The following is a 22,193-nucleotide window of genomic DNA, read 5'->3' as shown; positions in this document are numbered from 1 at the left end:
TGGAAAGAAAAAATAGAAAGAAAAGATGCAATTTCATCTACTAAAGGTGATGCTAAATCAGGAAAGGGGGATAATAAAGATATACGAGGAAAATATTCACAGTAAAAGGGAAACTAGGAAAGGGAGACAAGTAGGCCCTAATTATCAAATACTTTTGTCACAAAACAAAAGAATGATGAACGATAAAGCTTCATTCACGTGACAAGAATATGTGAAGGCCAAATTTATTGCTCCAATACTAGTAGAAATAACAAATATTGTGGGTAACCAAGGACCCATTATGGATACAAATAGTTATGACTTGGGTAATGGTGCTAAGTCAATTGTAAATATGAAGCAAGTGACGAGCAACAGGTTTGAGATATTCATAGATGAAGATGATGTCTCCACCACTAAGGTTGATATGGAGGTGGTCCCTAATACTCCAATGGATATCCAGGTTAATGGTGAGAATGATGTGCAGATTATGAATGGCCAATAGGCGAGGGGGGTCCTAAACATCTTTGTTCTTGCCATGAATTGTTACAAAGATGTGTCCTTGGTGTTTTGGAATATTAGAGGTGCATCTAATAAGTGCACATGGAGACATATTGATTAGGGTTCCTAATCCTTCAATTTGTTGTATATATGAGATGCATGTTCCCTTTATTCAAACAAAGAAGCTTTAGGAGGATGTGGGGTTCAAACCTTTTTTTATGCAAGAAGTAAATGGGTCCTCAAGAGGAATATGGATTATTTTGCATAGAGATCATATCAAGTATAATCTTATTGATAATAATGACCAGGTAATCACTTTCTCAATTTTGAAAAACAACATCACCTAGACATGTTCTACGATTTATGCTTCTCCCAATCCAAGGATGTGTCTATAGTTGTAGGATTATTTGATGAGGGTTAAGAATCTAGTGAAGGGACCTTGGTTGTTAATTGGTGATATGAATGAGATCTTAAGTGCTTCAAAAGTCATGGGTGGAAACTTTTCAACTACTCGAGCCTTGCTTTTTATTAATACCCTTGATCATTTAACATGATTGACATATAGACTGTTGGAGGTTTCTTTACTTGGCGCAGAACCTAGGGGAGTAATTATATTCATAAACGCTTGGATAGATGTGGGTCAAATGTTGATTGGATACATCTTTTACCCCGTTTTTTGGTAGAGGTCCTTTCCCCACACAATTCTTATCATAATCTATTGTTGATTAGTTGTTATCCCACAACAAGTGGTTCAAGGCTTTCCACTTCCAAACGGCATGGACTTCCCACCCCTTCAACAAAGACCTTGTTGGTAATACATGGTTAAATTGTCCAAGTTCTATCTTTCATAATCTGGGAGCAGTGAAAAATGAATCCATTAAATTTAATAAGGACGTTTTTGGGAATAAATTCAGGCGCAAGAGGAAACTAGAAATGTGTATCAAAGGGGTTCACTAGCAGCTTGACCACTTGTATTCGTCTGGCATGGTCTAGCTAGAGAAGAGGCTTCAAGAGCAATATGATACAATGTTGGCTCAGGAGGAAATGATGTGGTTCCAACAGTTAAGAGAACAATGGGTAAATTTTGGTAAAAAAAATACCAAATTTTTCCACTCAGACTATTATTCACCGATGGAGGAACAAAGTGACTTCTCTTATGATTGATGGCATATGGTGTTCTGATGAGGAGACTTTGAAAATGGAGGCCCATACTTGTTTTAAAAACCTCTTCCAAAATAGAAGCCCTTGTGATCCATGCAATTTAATTCTTCAAAATATCCCCAACATTGGACAAAATTTATTTGAATCTCTCGTTCAACCAATATCAATTATTGAGGTGAATAATGCTATATTTTCCATGTGAGTTTATAAAGCACTAGGCCTAGATGGGTTTCGGCCTATCTTTTATCAAACTTATTGGGATACGGCGGGGAATGAAGTTTGGGATTTGGTGGCTCAAGCATTTGCTACTAGGGAGATCAATCCAGGTCTTGAGGAGACCCAAGTTATTCCTATCCCTAAAGTGAACAATCCTACTACTCTGAAGGATTTTCACCCTATTAGCTTGTGCAATGGTCTGCTAAAGACATATCCAAGGTTTTGGTCTAGAGAATTAGACCTTACATGGATGAGTTGATAGGGCCTTGTCAAAGTAGGTTTATACTAGGAAGGGGAACACGTGATAATACTATTATTGCTCATTACATGCATAAAAAGAGAGGTAATTTGGACTCCTTCTTTTCAAGATTGACTTGGAAAAAGCTTATGATATGGTTGATTGGAATTTTATTTAGCTCAACTTATCTGAGTTTGGTTTCCCTACCCTTATTATTAAGCTGATCATGAATTGTAGTACTTCTACTTCTCTGTCTGTCAAGTGGAACAATGAAATGCTAGAAAGTTTCTCTCCTAAAAGAGGTATGAGGCAAGGTGATCCCCTCTATTGCCCTATTTATTTGTTTTTTGTATGGAAAAGCTAGCTATTCACATATAGGAAAAAGTTTAGCAACAAATTTGGGCACCAATTCAAGTCTTTCACAATGGCCCTTCAGTTTCTCATTTGTTTTTTGTGGATGATTGTTTTCTTTTTACTAGTGCAAAAACATCACAAGATCTTCTGGTTTCCCAGGTTCTTGATTCCTTTTGTAAAGCATCAGGCTTGAAAATTAATCTCCACAAGTCTAGATTCATAGTCTTTAGCAATGTTCCAAGGAGGAAAATCTCAAAGTACACTTCTATTTTGGGTTTTCAGTATATGAATAAAATTGACAAATACTTGGGCTTTCCTATACTCACTAGGAGGGCGAAAATTTATGATTTTTGCTTTGTTGTGGACCGCATTAATAGCAAGCTAGTAGGTTGGAAAGCTAAATTGTTGAATAGGCCAATGAGGGTCACTTTGGCTAAAGCTGTGTTGGATACTATCCCTATCTACACAATGCAAAATGTGTGGATCCTAGAGGGAGTTTGCAATAATATTGATAACATAGTTAGGAGATTTATGTGGGGTAAATCAACCTCCAACTGGTGAATTGGGAAACCATTACCCAACCAAGATCAAGAGGGGGTTTAGGCATTTGTAAAGCCAGGGAGTCAAATGTTACCTTACTTGGGAAACACATTTGGTCTCTTTTGCAAGACTCAAACAAGTTATGGGTATGTTTATTATCAAAGAAGTACTTGAAATGGAGTTCCATTTTGCGTTTGAGAGAGTATAATAGAGCTTCCTATTCATGGGCTTCCATTATCAAAGCTAAAAAAGCCTTGTAAGATGGATTCATTTTTCGGGTTGGGAGAGGTGACTTGTCCATATGGTATGACAAATGGGATCAAGATGGGTGTGTGGTTGGGTCCGTGAATCATGTTAATATTCAAGATGTTAATCTAACTTTGAGGGACATCTTTTGGAATGGGATTTGGCATTGGAATGAGGTTGCTACAATAATTCCACTAGGCATGCGACAAAAATTCAACAATATCTTTCTTAATGAGAATACTTCTAATGTTATCATTTGAAAGGCTACTCAAGATGAGTATTTTCCCACCAAAACAACTTATGGCTGGCTCACAAGAACTTTGGTTACCCCTGGATCTTCTGCAAGTTACGACTCTTGGATCTAGAAACTCCATTTACCAAAAAACATAAAAATTTTCTTGTGGCTCACTGGCCACAAAAGTCTTCCCACTAACCTTTTCGTGCTTTATCGTCATTTGGCTTTAGATTCTTTGTGTAATCGGTGTGGTGATCCACAGGAAACAATTCTCCATTACTTCATGACTTCAACAAATCTTGTTGCATATAGGATCTTCTTCAGCTAGATGTTTCTTAAATTAATACTGATGAAGATAGTGCATATTGGTTGTGTCATTATGCAAGAAGAAACAAGGGTACCTTATTTCTGGTGACTTGCTAGATTCTTTAGAAGGTGTGCAATGCTCGAGTCTTTAACAATGAAGAGTGGGAGGATTGGTTCATCTTGAGTCAAATCTGGAATGTTCACTCAACTATTAACAAGGTATTTCCACCCAAGAACAGAAATACTACTGAGATTATTGTATGATGGACTACCCAGCTCCAAATTCTTTCAAACTGAACACTGATGGAAGTTTTCTTGGTAATCCTGGTAATGCTGGATATGGTGGTTTAATTCGAGACTTGTTGGGACAATGAATAATGGGTTACTCAGGCAGCTGTGGAATTGCAACATGTCTTCTAGTGGAATTAATGGCAATTTATTGTGGACTCAAGTTTGCTTGGAATAAAGGTTTCCGAGTTCTGACTTGTGAATCCGACTCATAGGTGGCTCTTGGTTTGTTGCCCAATGTTAACACTGATACACACCTTGATGTTGTTATTGTTTAGGCTATAAGGGAGATCGATGCACTTGACTAGAATCTTACATTCTCTCACACACTTCAGGAAGGAAACAGTTGTACCTTTGTGTTTTCTCTTATTTTTCCACTTATAAAAAAGAAATTACATCACATCAGTGACATGATAACGTAAACACTAGTAAGGAAGTATCTCTTTAGAAATACATTGGTATGATGATATCATTTGATCTTTCACTTTTATATGTTTTTTTAAGTATTTGTACACATGTATATTAACATTTATTTATATAAAATAAAAAGTTTATTAAAAATTATAATCATATAAAAAGTCTGAATTCTAATCTTACCTCTTGTGCAAAAACAACCAGTGTAACAATTACTTATTACAAAGGTTTACACAAAAATACATTTTATTATACGTGATGCTATAAAAAAGGAGAAATTTTAAGTAGAATACATAATTTTAAAAATTAATATTTATTCACAAAACATATGAAATATATAAATCTGTACCTCCTTGGTCCATTTCGGTCAGCCCGTGAACATTGCCCTCACCTTGAGTCTTTTCATGCTCACGCACTCAAGACTGGGGGTTGTGTACCCCCTCGACCCACTTCGGTTGGCCTAAGCAATTCATGGATAATCGGGTCCCGACCGACTCACTAGGGTTACTAGGTGTCAGCAGCTGTCACAAGTGGCTGTTACATGATTGACCCTTACGTTACGTAAGACATCCTTAGGAAACTCGGGGCACTAGTTACACCATGATAACATAGATCCTTTTGAAAGTATTAGATCAATCAGTTATAATTCAATCCTATATATGCCTCTCCAATCAAACCTAGAAGAGAAATCACACTTAACACTCAAATGCTCTTAGGTCAAGTCTCCCTCACTAAGGTATGAACTAGTTACAAGAACAAAATTGATTTTTTTTTTGCGTAGCATATAATTTTTTTAATATTTAAAGTTTAACCTCGGTAAAAAAATTTCTTTATATATAGTTTGATGTTTAGTTTCTTCTCGCAAGGCCATTCTAGTTGAAATTTTTGGTTTTCGTAGAAACACTGAAAGTGAAACAGGGGTTTTTTTCAGCTCCACCTTTCAACGTTCACTATGCTCTGATATATAGATTCAGATCTTGATTCGCCATTGTAGGTCTTCTTCTCTGTAATTGCAAAATCTCTCTAGCATCGCGTTTGTGTTTTCTATTTCTCTTAAGATAATAGTATTAGTTGTTTTTAAAATGGTACTTTTTTTCAATTGAAATTCCGAATGTGATCGTTTGAACGTTATGATTCTACTTTGTTTTGTGTTAGGTATAGATCACGTCATGCACGATGTTGCAATGGATGGGAGTATCTAGGCGGAAAGTCACTACTGTGAGTTGAATTTTCTGTTGAAATTTGAACGACCTTTGACGCATACTACAATGTACTTTTAATCAAATTATGACATTCTGTATGATTAAGAACAAACAAAACCTGTGTATTATTTGAAGGATTAACAATATCTTGTATGATAACGTAAATTTTTGCATTGAAAAATTGAAATGATGACTTGCACTGATTCAGAAGATGGTATACTCTGGGAAATTGATTACATGTAAATGTTCATGGAAATCATGAGGTTTTCTGAGTAAGAAAAAAAGAAAGTAGAAAATACTAGTCATTGTCTTTGCAGCAAATTCAAAACATGATTTTCATGTTTTGCAACATAGTTAGCTTAGCGTGCCATTTCAAATTGCAATTTGTTTGAACAAATAAATTGAATGATGTTTGTTTTTCTTCTGATGTCCAAACATTGTATCTATTTGATGCATGATAATCGCTGCGCTAGGATGGGAATTTTTCAGTCAAGAAAGTCTATGCAGAAGAGGTAAATCTTTGATGTTAGTTATACTTAAATGGAGTTTGGTTGGATGAGTTTGGGAAGAGTGATTCTGCAGAAATTTGGTGGTTACATGGTGGAATGAATTGTAATGAACTCCTTATTTCTACCAAGTAGAAGCAATACTTTGAACTAAGGAAGCGGGAACAACAAAATCTACACATGATGGGTTTAGATAACTGTTTTAATGGTCTAGGAATAAGTGGACACAACCTCAAGGAACATCGGTCTCTGAACATTCCTAATTTGCTAAACTTGTCAACAAATGCTTAATAATGTAATTTGTTATACCCGAATGGTAAGCATCACTCTATATTTCATTAGTTCATGAAGTACATTGGAATTTGGGTGATCTAGACGCTTATGCCATAATTGGAAATTAACAGTTGCAAAATTACAAGAAATAAAAGGCAGAAAAAACATGGTGACAACAATGAATAAAGAGGATAAAGACGTCCAACTTTAGGCCTCTTCGCGATCATCTTCCCTGAGTGTTGATCCTACACAAGACAACCAAATTTTGAGAATTCAACTCTACAATCATTATCATCTAATTGACCAACTGAAATAAGGTTACTAATGAGATCAGGGGAAACATAAACATTGGTAAGAGATGATAAAATATCACCAATTGTTGTTATAGGTAAATTGTTTCCATATGTAGTGTGTATTTTCAAACTACCAAAGTAATTTGGGACATTGGTAAGTGCAACAACATTGTTGGTCATATGATTAGATGCACTAGAGTCAAAATACCAAGGAGAGTTGGGTAAAGAAGCTTTACCTAAAAGACACAATGTAGAAAATGCTGAAATGATCATTTTTTGAACCATTTTAGGGGTTAAAGTTGGCACAAAAGTAGGTGGATTCTGATCCCCATAAACATGAGCAGTAGAAGAGCCATTAGTTGCAGTGAAGGATGTTGCATTTCTCCGTGGTGGTGTGGTTTGACATTCTTTTATGATATGACCTTCTTTTTTATAGTAATTGTAGAACTTTTTAGGACAATAGGAAGCAAAATGTCCATGGCCTTTGCAGCAGAAACATTGGATAGTACTCATGTCTCGTCCTCAAGGTTTGCCTTGTACTGCATATGCTATAGGAAGGAATGCAGATTTATGTTGTTCCATGTTTGTTTGAGTGAGGAGACGTGGTTCTTCACGAAGTAGTTCATTTAGGAATTCATCCAAGGAGGGGACAATAGCTCTATTCATTAGGTTGGTTCGAATGCCCTCAAAATCAAATCTCAATTTCATAAGAAATTGATCCTGTTTTGTGGTGTCATAAACGTTTTGAACTGCAATTTGTCCTTCAGTTGACAAATCTTTATAGAAAATGTCAGTATATTCAGCCCAAAGATTCATGAAATGAGAATAAAAATCAGAAGTTGAGAGACTATCTTGTTGAAAAAAGGCAATTTCATGTTCAAGCTAGAACCTGCGAGTAGTGTTGTTTTGGTTATAGGTTTTCTTTAGCTAGTCCCACATCTTTCTTGCAGTGGTGAAGGGTCTGATATCAAGGACAATATTAGGCTCAACAAAGCCTATGATCCAAGTCATGACCTGTGCATCTTTGATCTCCCATTTGGCACGTGCCTCCTTATGCGTAGTTTTGTCAGGAGCAAAATCAATTCCGTCAAAATGATCCCAAAGCTCCTTGCCTTTGACAAAGATTCGGAACTGAAATGTCCAGGTGAAGTAGTTCTTTCCATTAAGACGAACAAAGAGGGCATCATATTTTTTAGTAGACATGATGCTAAGAAAAAAAATCACAGGAGGAGAAAAAGTAAGAAACTTGAGAAATTAAGAACAATACCGCATGAACAGTACTACGACATGAACAGTATTGTGTGTGAATAGTAGAACTGGGAACTTGAAGATTGGGAGTGCAGAGAAGAAAAAAAAAACTAGCTTGGGATCAAAACCTAGACTGATAACATGTTAAACTCAAAGAAATTAGGATGAAAATTGTGTACTCTCCTCTGAAGAATTCTGATTTAAATAATATGATACAATCTGATTTCTAGCCTTAAAGTTTGCTAAAAAAAACTATATATGGTAACCTACAGCTGGGCTAAGTAATTAAGGATATAATTACACAATTACAGCTATACAATCATACAAGATATGCAGGTTCAAAAGGCCAACAAATCTACACAAATAATGGCAAATAATCTACCTATCAATCTTATTGACATGTTAAACTTAGAGAAATTAGGATGAAAACTGTGGACTCTTCTCTGGAGAATTTTCATTTAAATAATATGATACAATTTGATTTCTAACCTTGAATAAGCAGGTTTAAAAGGCCAACAAATCTACACAAATAATGGCAAATAATCTACCTATCAATCTTATTGACATGTTAAACATAGAGAAATTAGGATGAAAACTGTGGACTCTCCTCTGGAGAATTCTCATTTAAATAATATGATACAATTTGATTTCTAACCTTAAAGTTTGCTAAAAAAAAAAGCTATATATGGTAACCTACAGCTGGACTAAGTAATTAAGGATATAATTACACAATTACAGATATACAATCATATAAGATACGCTGGTTCAAAGGGCCAACAAGTCTATACAAATAATGGCAAATAATCTGCCTATCAATCTTATTGACATCCCCCCTCAAATTGATGTTGCTGAATCTACAAGCATCAATTTGCTGACTAGGAAATTATGTGGTTGACATGTCAAAGATTTGGTGAGGACATCGGCTAGTTGAACAAATGTTGAGACATGAGGTAGAGTGATAATTCTACGGTCATAGGCTTCCCTAACTGAATGGCAATCGACCTCTATGTGCTTTGTTCTTTCATGGTATACAAGATTTGTTGCAATCTGTATGACACTTGTATTATCAGCATACAATGGAGTTGGTTTTGCTTATGAATAACCAAGTTCTGAAAGAAGGTTCCATCAATAAGATTGATAGACAGATTATTTGTCATTATTTGTGCAGATTTGTTGGCCCTTTAAACCAGCATATCTTGTATGATTGTATAGTTGTAATTGTGTAATTATATCCTTGATTACTTAGCCCAGTTGTAGGTTAGCATATATAATTTTTTTAGCAAACTTTAAAGCTAGAAATCAGATTGTATCATATTATTTAAATGAGAATTCTCCAAAGGAGAGTACACATTTTTCATCCTAATTTATCTGAGTTTAACACATCTAATGTTCTTTCTATGTAGCAGTTTTATTGTTGTGTTCTTTAACAGGCTTGAAAAGCGAGATTAGTAAAACACTAGACTATTGATCAGTTAAGTAGCTTCCCAATCTTGTCATGTTTGAATCATACATGAATCATGAGCCCGGACTATTACTAGCTAATGGAGGGTTATTTATTGCTTATTGTAGAAATTAAATGTTTTTAAACCTATCCAGGATCTTCTCCTTTTATTTGAAAAAGTGAGAAAAGGTTTCTTCATGAGATTTAGATCAAATAGCATAAGGATGCTTAGCATTATCCACCCATTTTCTTTTGTTTCCCATTTTTGATGTTTCACTAATCAGCTAAAAGCCTAAAATGAAAATTGTTCCTCTGTGCTAAAACCTGATTTCTAATTCGGGACTTTTGGTAAAGTAGTCATTACTCATTAGGCTAAAAAATTTCATGATCTGATAGACTTCCCAAAGGACAACCATGTAGCTAATACTGCTTCTTTTTGGTTCCTTTGTCCTAATGGCTTCTCTATTTCTTTTCTTGCTTATGTCCTGTTTACTAAAATTATCAATTTCCCCCCATATTGCCTGTACAACAATGGAGGGATGATGGAGAAATCACTATTTCTACAATGCCAGGCAGTATCTCAAAAACTCAGCCAACAATTTTTACCAATGTGGATGCTACAGCAAATTCTTGCAGATTTGAAGAGGCAAGTACGTGATCTAGTACATTAGCCAGTCTGACTGGTTTCATTTAAATGCAATATGGAACTAAGATGTGAAATATATAATTAATGTATACAGAAGCAGGGGCACCTTTGTGCTGCCAGATTGAAACATCACCAAAGATGTGAGTGATACTTTTACATTTATTAAGCCTTCTACTTTATTACTATTTTACTAGTTAATCTTAAGGCAATTGAATGGATCAAAGGGGCTCTTCATGAGGTTGGAGAATGAATGCATTGCCTACTTGTATGCATGATTTCTATTGTTTCATGATATACTTATTGCTCCACATAATAATACATCCATGGACCCCCAAATCAATGGAAGACAGTAACTGATCAATGTAAGAAGTATATCACAGATATTCAACAAATGTATGTTGGGAATGTGTTTCTTGATATAGTAGTAAAATTTAGATTATATCTTAGCAATTTTGCTTTCGAGGCCACAACACTGGAATTTATTTAACATCTATCTTTGCTCTTCCTTTTTCAAAATCATCAATTGTCTGTCGCCCTCCTCACTTTGTTCCTCTCCTATTGATTTGTCCTTGTTCTCAGACTCGGAATTTTCTGTTATGGATTTGTTTTGTGGTGATGAGCCAAATACCGCTGCAGAAAAGTGTCCAACCTGTGAAGATCATGTTTCTTTTTCACTTGAAGGTATATATTGCTTTTCACTCATCTTGGTTCCCCTCCCGCTTCATATTGGATCCCTGTGATTATTGCTAATTATATGCTCATCTACAATATATATGGATATTTCCTTTTTAATTTTGGTGGGAAGAAAAGGTGATGGCTGAATTTTTTGTCTTGTGAACATAATAATGGAAGTAAAAAATTGATGATAATGGTTAAATTTGTGATCTTCAAATGTAGCAATGAAACCAATTTTTTTAATGTTAGTTCCTTCCTCCGGAACTTGATATCTTAAAACATTCTGTGTTTGTTTTTGTCGCTCAAATTAGTTTGTGATATTCATAATTTTAATCTTCCAATACATCTGTGTTCTTATAGGTGTTATTTCTTAGATGATTACATGATATACTTCCACATTCAGATAAAGTAAAACTTTATATATACTAATGTTTATTCAATTGTTTGTCACACTGACATTTTTTCACATATATAACATTAACTCAATCCTTCTAGGTTTGGGTAAAGTTGGTACAGAGACACCGGTTCATTCACCAGAACAGCGGGCTAGGTAATTAAATAGATTTCATTTGTCTGTTCCTTCTTTCTGTAAGATTACTCCATTAGTATTCCCAGCGTGTGATTGGTGTAACTACGTTATGGCTAAAGATTACTCCATTAGTATTGCCAGTTGCATGACTTTATGGCTAAAAATCTTTGATTTAATTACAATGTTGAAAGTAGCTTCAATTCACAGTATATCATCATATCATCTCACTCGCATTTATGGAAATTTTAGTTAAGAATTTTGTCATTTTATACATGACCTGTTATTATTTAATACCCATCACGGCATCTTTAACTGTTTACGAATAATGATGCCCAAGTAGGTGCTCTTTGAATAGTATATCTTATGCTACTTGCAAGTTGTAAATGTTTGGGGCAATTGTCCCTTCCGTTTCATGAGAGGTAGGCTTAATCATTCACACCAAGCAACATCCACTTGTAAGTTATTGAATATAAAATTGAAATTTTGTTTGGTTGACAATATTTTAATGAACAGCATAACCTCACTTGTTGTCCTTTTACATAAAGCGTTAGTAGCATTCAAGCATTACACTGGCTGTCAGGATAGACAGATTGAATCTTTTTTAATGTGTTTTGGAATTTGTTGTTTGCATAAATTCGTATAGCTACTCTCCAATGCAGAAGGATGGAAGGAAATCAAAATTAAAGAAACTTAGCCATGAGCTGAATGACATTGAACTTGAAGTGGTGAAGCATATACCGAAATCATCTTACCACACACACACACATTCATTTTGTATAATCCTATCTGCATCTTCTATAACTATTTGTTCTTTGTCAATCATTAGTTGATACCTGAACTGATATATAAATTTTCCATATTTAGTTTTTGTCTCAAGAATTGTCAAGTTTTCTTATGTTAACGCGCTTTCGTAATTGTTATATCTTGAGTATTCATTTTATTCTTCTTCCATGGAATAGAATTGAAGTATGCATTTGATGTCTATTGATTAGCAGGATACCATAATGTAATGTATAACATTGTGTTTGAAAAAAGTTATGGAGCACTGATGAGTTGAGCGATAAGTTAGTCCATAATCTTTAGTTATAATATGAAATTTATCCACAACATTGAGTATGGAGAGTCTGCTTTGGAAAAGCCAGATTTGTATATATATGATATAATATATATAATAATATAATATAAGCAGCGGGAATTTACCTAGTGAATCATCACTTGGCAATGGTATTTTAATTAGAAACAATCATGATTAAGGTGACGGATCTGACTGTTATAAGCAAAGATAGTTGACTTAGTCATTACCAGTAATGGTAATATGATAAAATATATTAGTGTAAATTACACATTACACCCTACCTTTCCACCCTTTTTCAAAGTAATCATTGTATTTTTTTCTTCTTATCTCTTAACCCCCTTAATAGAAGTCTCTCTATAGCATGAGGTTCCCACTAGTGAGGTCTAGATAACGTAGGCTTACCTTCGCAAACAAAGACTGCCTTTACGATTTGGCCCAAGGCTAATTTTACATATTAGATTACCCCCAGAAAAATGGAATTTAGACCCATGCCACTTGCACATTCCGCTTAAAAAAATAGGAAATTTTAGGGGGAGGGGTTAAGTTAAATGTTTTACTGCTGTTAACGTTGATTGAAAAGTTAACTTTTCGTCTTAAACCAAAGTTGAGGGATTGGCTGATTGAGTTACGAAAAAAATGCTGAGTGGAGTTGTTTGAAAAAGAGTGCAACTACAAGAGGCTAGGTAGTAAAGAGCAATTTATCCAAGATATCGACGTGCTTATTTGATTTCTTTACTTCTGGAACCTCTTCCTCGTTCTTTTAGTCTATTCTGCCTCTTTTAGAGTTTTAGTCTTTTGATTAGATCACAGTTGGAATTGGACCTATAATATTGTTCCTCTGATTGATATACTTGCATTCTACCCATTTTAATTCAAAATGTGACACACTACTTATAGGATACAATGATGCAAGATATCAAGGTTTCACCTATATGTTCTTCGGACTACCCATTTAACAAAGTAAGGCGAAGCTTAGCAATTGTTGGAAACGACAAGCATTTTTATGACCATAACTCTGTTAGTGAAGAATTCTTCAACAAGACTAAAAATAGTGATGAAAACTTGTGGAATGGTAATCTATAGCTAATTTCTTTTTTTCTCTTTGTTATATCTTTTTGCTTTTTGTTTAATACTTTTGTTCTCTAACACGTTGCTAAAAACTCCATGCATTTGCTGTAACTTCAACTGATTTCTTGTGAACATGTTCCATTTGTTATATCAAGGTTGTATGAAATAATAACTAATAACGTCTCCCCCCCCGCGAAAATAAGTAGCAGCGACAGAAGAAGAAAACATTAAACTGAAGGGTAAAAAATGAAAAGAAACGTGAGATGCATAATTTTTTACACTTTAGCAATGACCACACTTGAGAGATTGGACCTATTGTTTTTAAGCACTAGAGAGATTGAGCTATTGCATCACTTGCTTAATGGATTCCGCTGAAATGCGTCATTCATATATAATATATCAATATAGTTTCCTGGGTCAATGATTCAAAAACCTGCCTGGACCACCACATTTGTCTAGGTTTGGTCCATAATCTGAAAAATACCAGAGCTGGCATATGACAAGACTATATTTTTTGATATTGAAAAAAATGTTTCTCTGCCTTTTGTGTAATATAGCATGTTCCAGCTTCCTTGATGAGAAGAATTTTGACAAGACGGGATATGATACCTCGTGTTAGAAGACTTTTCAAATGGGTTCTAAATCTCCTGAATTGTTGAAAAGTGTGGCCTACAAAATGGAAAATTATGCTTTTAAAGACCTACTCCCAAAGAAATGGTATTTGCTGTACTAAAGCGCACCTTCCCCTGTTTCCCATAAAGATATTTGACTTAAAAATGGTGGTATGTATGGCTGTGCAGGTCTTCAGCTATAGCAATGAAAGAGATGGACATGAGTGGTACACTTAGCTTTCTTAAACTATCAAATAGAATCTTACTTCCAAGTTTTAGAAATTATTCTTGGAACACCAATGACACTTACAAGATGAATTATTTTTGGCAAACAAGATGATTTTATTTCTATGGTTTTACCTATTTGAATTAATTTGCTACTGTGACTTTGAGTTTCTGTTCTTCTGTTATGTCATGCACCCAAAAATTATGTTAGGAATAGCCTGGTCATTTTACACTTCATGAACATATCGGGAACCTTATGTCCTACTTTCTTAAGAATGTATTATAAGTTATACTCAATTTGAGCTACAATTATGCACGTGTGATCACAAGTCAGGTTATGTGCTTGACCAATAGCATCTCAAGTTCTCAACCCTAAACCATTTATTCAGCAAGTTGTAAATACTAAGCATCTTCTCTGGCCAAAAGTTACTTCTAGTACGGGACTAACTATTTGAGCAGTATGTACCAGTTTTTATTTTTTTTCAAACACAAAAACCCATGACAGTACTTGTGATTGTTTTGTAATTGAATGTTAGTGTTGGACACAAAAAAGCTATTTGACACTTATTGAGTATTGAGAGAAAGAGAGAGACATGTAGTATGATGGATGATATAATATGATAGAAAGAGCGAGATAAAGAAAAATGATAGGTAATAGTGAGATGTTTGGAGTGAAGAGGTGTCCACCAATTATTACTCATTTTGCTTATCTACAAGCCAAGCTTAGAATTTTTAAACTGCTCATAGGTCAGAATTTGGTCTAATAGATTGATAGTCAATGTGATTCACTTATTCATAGATCTGATGTCATGTAATGAGCATCTGGCATGTATGATTTTATTGATTGGTTTGCGAGTCCGTCACATATTGACGTAAGTAACGATTTATATATCACTCCAAGATGGTGTTTTTACTTTTATGCTCTTTTTCTGTATCTTCAGAGCCACACTCTTCATTTTCCAAAAGCGACTTAGAGAATGATCTTGACTTTTATGTTGCTAGCAGGTCAAGGTATGAGCATTATTCTTAGAAGCTCCGTAGTGGGATGAGCATTTTCTCATGGTTTTGTGCTGTCGTTAATTTTATAGATTAGGTGGGAACTTCAACGCTCAAAATTTAATTCCAGAAGATGTAAAGGATAAATCGAGCTTGCTGAGGTATAACCATAATAGTCCCGTGTTTCATTGTAATTGTTATGTTTCTCTATACTGTCACCTGTGTTTGACTGTTTGTCCACTTTCTGACAGCGAAGAGTCAAGCTCACTTGCTGCCGGTAATATAACATATCAATCCCTCTCTGACTCATAAAAGCACACTCATTAGGGTCAAGCATATGAATAATAATCTATTTGATTCATAAGGAATAGATCCTATTCTTAATTGGAATGTCTGCATTTTATGTCAGTGAGGGGTGAGTCCACTGCGCATGTGCATCAACAATATTGACAGGAGAGAACAGAAGGAAAGCATAGAAATGCTTTTGCAAGCCCTAGAAAACAAAAAAAAAAATGCTTTTGCAAGCACACGAAATAAGTACAGTACTAAGGACGAAAAGTGCAGAAGTATGCCAAATTCATCAAAGCAAATGCCATCTCACTACTCAAACTCTACTCTCCAGGAAGAGCTGGGTGCACATAACAGTTGGCAGTTTGAGGAAAGAAATCCTTCAGTTGATAAGAGTTCTGTAGCTGCCCCATTCTGTCTAGATCTAGAGGCAGATTTTGCAGTATTCGGATCCAAGAATAAAATTGTAGATCCTTTTAGTGTCTTTACTACCCCTGAATTAAGTAACAAGGTCAAGGCCAGTCCTTCCTCTGGTGGATTTAAAAAAGCTGCACCTCTTGCAGATTCACCTCCTTGTAGTTTCACCTCTGAAAAGTTTGCATTTGATTGTTCAACCGCATTCCCCAATGTTGGTTCATGGCCAACCAGCCCAAGATTATCTCCAGATTTTCAGACCAAGGGGAAAAAGTCTGAAGACAAGTGAAAATGCAAAAAAAACAACACACAAATTTTGAGCAAGAAGAAGATATTTTCATGGGAGATAAGGACTTGTCCTCAGAAAAGAAAATGTCAGAATATGCTCCATCTTCCAAAAATCATATCCAAAGACAACAACACAGTGTCTTGTAGAAGCTGATTCCTCTGATCATGTGGAGGAGATATCATCGTTACTGAAGAAGCCTGACAAACAAGGAAACCAAGTAGATAAAAGAAAGTATGTCCATATTGTCCATTCTTAATTCTATGTAGTATATATTTTTCCTTTTGGCTTGGTGGTTGGGTCAACACTCTCGTGATCCTTCTCTTGGAGTATAAGTGTAAGGTGAAGTTTCATATTGACTAAAAATAAAAAAGTTAAGAATCATGTAAGTGAAGAAAATACCCATAAACCTTTTCTCCTCTCTAATGTAAAAGTACAAGGTATGCATCCATCTAATTTCTTTGCATTTGAAATGAAATTAAGTTCACATTTCCTTATGCTGTGGATGTACATGCCACACTCCTTTCTGTTTTTTTACAGAAATGAAATTTTGGTCACCTGAAGGAAGAACCACAATGAGGGGTGGAAAACATAAAAATGATAAAGTTAGCTTGTCAGGTCAGGTGATGTTTGAAAGCTAGGTCTTTCAGCTTATGCGTGTACAGATGGTATTGAAGGAGGCATGTACATGATGAAGTAAATAACGCCTTCCTTGGGCATAGTAGTAGCAATTAAAGTTCTCATTAGACTTGGTGAACAAATTAAGGAACAGTAAACAATTTTTCTTTTCTTCTTTTCCGCGAGATAATTTTCTCGGCCAAGTTTTGGCATTCCACGTTCCACCCGTGTCTCGTTGACAAATTACTAAAATCATTTTTTTTATCGTGACACTGACACATTAATATAAAATATATATTCTTGAAACTAATTTAAATATACATCTTAATTATATTTAATAGTTTAAAATTAATTTGATCAAACTTTCACTCTAGGATCATTTTGTGGTACAAAGAAAAAAAATTCATGTATAAGAATCACGATTCCCATGATGAATATTCTTGAATTTAGTATGAAAGCTTATATATATAAAGATTCAGTCCCAAGAAACTCTTAAACTTGGTCACAAATCACCAAAAACAAGTCTATAGATAACAAAGGAAAGAGCACCTTGTAATATGAACAAATTAAATAAGGGAGAAAACTAAGCAGAATGACGAGCAATAAAATGAATGATGTGATATATTGAAAAAGTCATCGGATCAATTGAAAAAATTAAGATAAAAAAGTTTAAAATTAAAGTTTGGAGTTGAAATTATGGATGAGAAAAAATTTTATACTGTTTCATTCCATAACACGTTGTTGTTCGAATTATTTTAAAATAATTAATTAAAAAATTAATAAATTTATTATAATGGATTGTGATCATATGACTATATAAATTACACATTTAATATATAACTTTTTTTCTCCTAAAGAAATCAGAGATATACCTACTGTTTAATTCAGCTCATATTTAATTAATTTATAAGACTCGATATCCATGCCTTCACATTCTGCATATTTAAATCTGAACTGACCCCAATTTTTTTGGGGTATTGAACTGGCCCCATTTTTTAGTTGAATCAATTCGAATTTTAGTCATTTACGTGTTTGATCCGGATTCGTGCCTAACCATATCAAAACTATTAAAATCAAATCGTTATTCTAATCTGGAATTTCCAATTAAGAGAATGACAAAAAAACTTAGAGACAAAGGTAATGATATTTATATTGTAAATAGGCATAAAAATCACGAATCATAGTATTTATCTCGTGATTATGCTTATAAGTTATAAACCTATAAAATGTGTATTTTTTTTATACTTTATGATATCTACTATTATTTTATTTTATTATAGATGAGATTATGTTTTTCATTATTTTACAATGATTTGTTTTTAAAAAAAGCATATGATAATAAAAATTATTAGAAATATAAACAATTCAGGTAATAATTATTAACATGAATTGATTATTAAAAATATATATTAAATTTAATATTTAATTTGAGATATTATTTTTATTTATGATAAATTTAAATTATTAAATAAATTGTGATACATAAAAGTATGATTTATTTGAAATATTTTTATTTATGCCTTAAAATTTTTAAAGAGTTCAATAAACATATATTATCAATAAAAAATCACATTGTCAAGTAGTCATTATTATGAAAATTAATAAACTCTCATATTTAAAAATTAAAATCTCACCCCACAAGCCCTCCCCAATGTCATTAAAAAGGTCTCATTTCCATTTAGCAAGAAGAGCAACATTGAACCACTCCAAGTTCTGAACACCCAAACCCCGTTAATTAATATTTAATAGTCTTGATTTTCAATCTTGGACTCCACATTCAAGTATCTAACTTTATTACATAGGGAATAACTTAAATAATCTTACCTAATTCGAATAATTTTTATAAAAAATACGTATTGCCTTTACGAAAAAAATATTGACACATATTAATAAAAAAAATTTAAACAACCATAAGTGTTTTTAACTGTAAACAATTCTATAAATTAAAATCACTCTTAGCGGTATTAAAAAATATTTATTAAAAGAAGTTAATCTTTTAAATAATTATTCGTACATTCAAAACATTATTCCTTTCATTCATCAAAATTAAAAAAAAATTAATTAATTTAATTATTAACAATAAATTTATCTTAAATTTATAAAAAAATTAAAATTATTCTTATCATTAATCTTTTGTTTCTTCTAATGACTTTTCAATATATATATATATATATATATATATATATATATATATATATATATATATTATTTTTAGAAATGGATATTTCTAATATAAAAATAATTATTATAAAAAAATATTATAAATTAAGTCTCATAAATAAAATATCATTTTAAATTTAAATCCTGTAAATACGAATAATCTTTATATTCCATAAAGATGTACACCGAATTTAACAAAAAAATCAATCTAAACATTAAAATTCTTTCTCTGAATATGTAATACAAGTATGCACCATATTTATTTTGTAATCATATGCACCAGTATTTGAATTTGAACTTTGAAACCACTTGTTCATAAATATATAGTATTTATTTATGTATAGAATGAGTAATCGTTACGAAAAGGAACAGCCAAAACAAAAACATTATCCATAGACGCACCGCCGCCGGGTTCCCATTCCTATGAATATTATTCCTATCCAATTATCTTTCAGCTAGCGGTTCACACTTCACCCAATGGTCACGCTATTCTATTTATTTCTTTTTTCTTGGAATGGGATGAAAATATGTTATCTGTTTATATATAATATCAAATTATCTAATTTTTTAAGATTAAAAATATTAATTTTCACTTAAAAATAAAAATATTAATTTAATTAATAATAATAAATTTATTTTGAATTTATAATTTTTGAAAACTAATTTTGTCATTAATATTTTTTAATGATTTATCAATATATTTTCTTTCGTCTTTTAACGAGATATATTTTTAATATAAAAATGATGGCTTAAATATATTTTAATTTTTTAAATTTAAGTTATTTTCTTTTTAGTTCTTTAAATTTAAAGTTATTTTTTTTTAATACTTAAACTTCATAAAATATTTCTTTTTAGGTCTTTTTATAATGTAAAATTAAACATAAATAAGATATTCACAATTATATTAATTTTTTTATGGTCAAAATTTAATTTTTTATTTTATATTTTAAAGTATATTTTTAACAGTTAAAGTACTTTAATTTTTCTATTATTCTTGACGGTTTTAAACCGCTTGAAAATCATATTTTAAAAAATAGAAAATCAAATTCTAGCAATCAAAAAAAATAAAAATTGTTAATATCTTATTTCCTATTTGACTTATACTCTTTAGAAGGATTAAAAAGAACATTTTACATATTTTAAGAGACTAAAAAAGTAACTTTAAATTAGAGAACTAAGAAAAAAATAACTCACACTTAAAGTACTAAAATATAATTATTAAGTCAAAAATAATTTTAAAAATATTATAAATTGAGTCTTATAAAAAAATATTATTTCAAAATTAAATTTGATAAATAAAAATTAAGGAAATACATCACAAGATATAACATATTCCAACATATTAATAATTGATTTTGCTAAAATAAATTTAAAATTTTTAAACCGAAGTAAAATATATGTATTTAAACTAATTTTGATTATAAATTTCACATTGGAATGGACACCTAATTATAAATTATAGCCCACATCTCTCTCTATTTTTTTTTTCAGAATCTCTTTATGAAATGGAGTTATCTTGTTCATTTCATGGAGGCCGGTGAGAATAAAATAATATTTTAGTGAGTGGTCCACACTGGTGTACAATTGTACAAATCTAGCTGGGAAATAGCCTAGTAAAGGACCGTTGTTGACCAAGACAAAACAAACAGAATTGCCGTAAGAAAAATAAAAATATGGTTGTTCGTAGAAAGAAAGTATAATAAATTGGCTATACACTACCATAATTGTATTTTTTTTATTAAGATTAATGTCTAATTTTCTTCTATTAATAGTTCTTATTGGAATTACGTCTCTCAATTTCTCAATTTTTTAATTGCTATACAATCAAATTCTTCTATCATTCTCTTTTACATAAATTCTCAATGTTTCCTCTTTAAATAATTACAGATTTGGAATAGAAATTATTCAAAAGGTGCAGAACTTGAAGAGTTGATGGAAATTTTGAATGATTTTATAATTTATGAGTTGAAAGTTTTGAATATTAAAAATTTTGAATTTTTTAAATTTTGGTAAAAACAAGAGGTTTTGGGTTGAAAATGACTTAAAAATATTTAACAAATTTAATTGAAAACATTTTTATAAAAATTAAAGAATTTTAAATAAATGTAAATTAAGGAAAGAACTTTAATTGTAATAATTAAATATAAAAAAATATATCTAATGTTTAACGAAACAAAATCATACATTATCCGTAGAATCTATAGGATTGACGCATTAGTGTAAGGTTTCGTTGATTTTACATGTGAGAAACAATCTATAACAATCATTCCATTAACGCACAAAATTTTGTTGGACTAACGATACACATACATCACGAACGAAATTAATATCTAACCTAATGATTTAAAATGTATGTAACAACTCGCATCATCGCTACAATATCACTACTTTAAACCACAAAAATTTTAATTTTTAAATGAAAACTCCGTTAATTTGCTTATGAAAAAAATGAAAGTAAATTTTTTCACGATATACATTCATCAAACAACACACAATTACTTAAATGAATACAAATATAGATATAGTTACTCATTACACATCATCCACATAATGGAAAGTAAATTAGCTTATACATATAATTAAATATGTGATTTACATCCTCAATTCAAAAAAAGAATTATAGAACCAGCTACAGAGGAATTGATTAAAAAAATACAACTCTCTCTCAAAATAATCTCAACGTCATCACGTCGGCTTAACAGCTCCACAAAAGAATCTCACTTCACGTACTCTACTACTGTCCTTTTACTCCCACAAACAAAGGTTCGCGATCATAACAGGTACCAATCATACGGTATAAAAATTGCAAGGGTGAGTTTATTATAAAAGAAATTAACACAAAAATAAATAATCATGATTAGTAAGAAAACATTAACAAATACCATAAGCGTACATAAACATTCATTAGTCCAACATACACTAAACAAGTAGTCATCATCCATCCATAATTCCAATCAATCATGTTCAGTATGATGCATGCACCTAACCTCAACTCTCAAATGCAATGTGATACCATTCATCAAGGAAACAACCTAAGCGTGTCCACACAACACTCTCACTTAGGAAAACTAGACAATAAGTGTCGAGGTCACCCTGTCGTACAAAGGCAACTCCCCCACCCCCATGGTGATCAGCCTGAGTTTCAAGAGAGTTTCAAACCGAGT

At 32.4% G+C, this 22,193-nt stretch overlaps 1 long non-coding RNA gene and 1 pseudogene across 6 annotated transcripts; both read left to right on the top strand.

Moving 5' to 3' along the window:
- Positions 1–22,193, top strand: part of LOC100789325 (uncharacterized) — a 120,020-nt pseudogene that overhangs the window by 39,146 nt on the left and 58,681 nt on the right.
- On the top strand, positions 10,179–16,780 carry LOC121173047 (uncharacterized). 6 transcript variants are annotated; one of them, XR_005887170.1, is made up of 5 exons: positions 10,574–10,765; positions 11,255–15,278; positions 15,356–15,424; positions 15,515–15,540; positions 15,673–16,780. It is a non-coding gene; the product is annotated as an uncharacterized lncRNA (long non-coding RNA). The 6 variants fall into 6 exon arrangements; XR_005887168.1 differs by adding an exon at positions 10,179–10,224 and having other exon boundaries at positions 10,664–10,765; positions 11,255–15,424; positions 15,515–16,779; XR_005887172.1 differs by having other exon boundaries at positions 11,255–14,148; positions 14,232–15,424; positions 15,515–16,779.

The sequence above is a fragment of the Glycine max genome, chromosome 11 (assembly GCF_000004515.6).
Source record: "Glycine max cultivar Williams 82 chromosome 11, Glycine_max_v4.0, whole genome shotgun sequence".
Classification (NCBI taxonomy): domain Eukaryota; kingdom Viridiplantae; phylum Streptophyta; class Magnoliopsida; order Fabales; family Fabaceae; genus Glycine; species Glycine max.
This window is presented reverse-complemented; position numbering and strand designations above follow the sequence as displayed.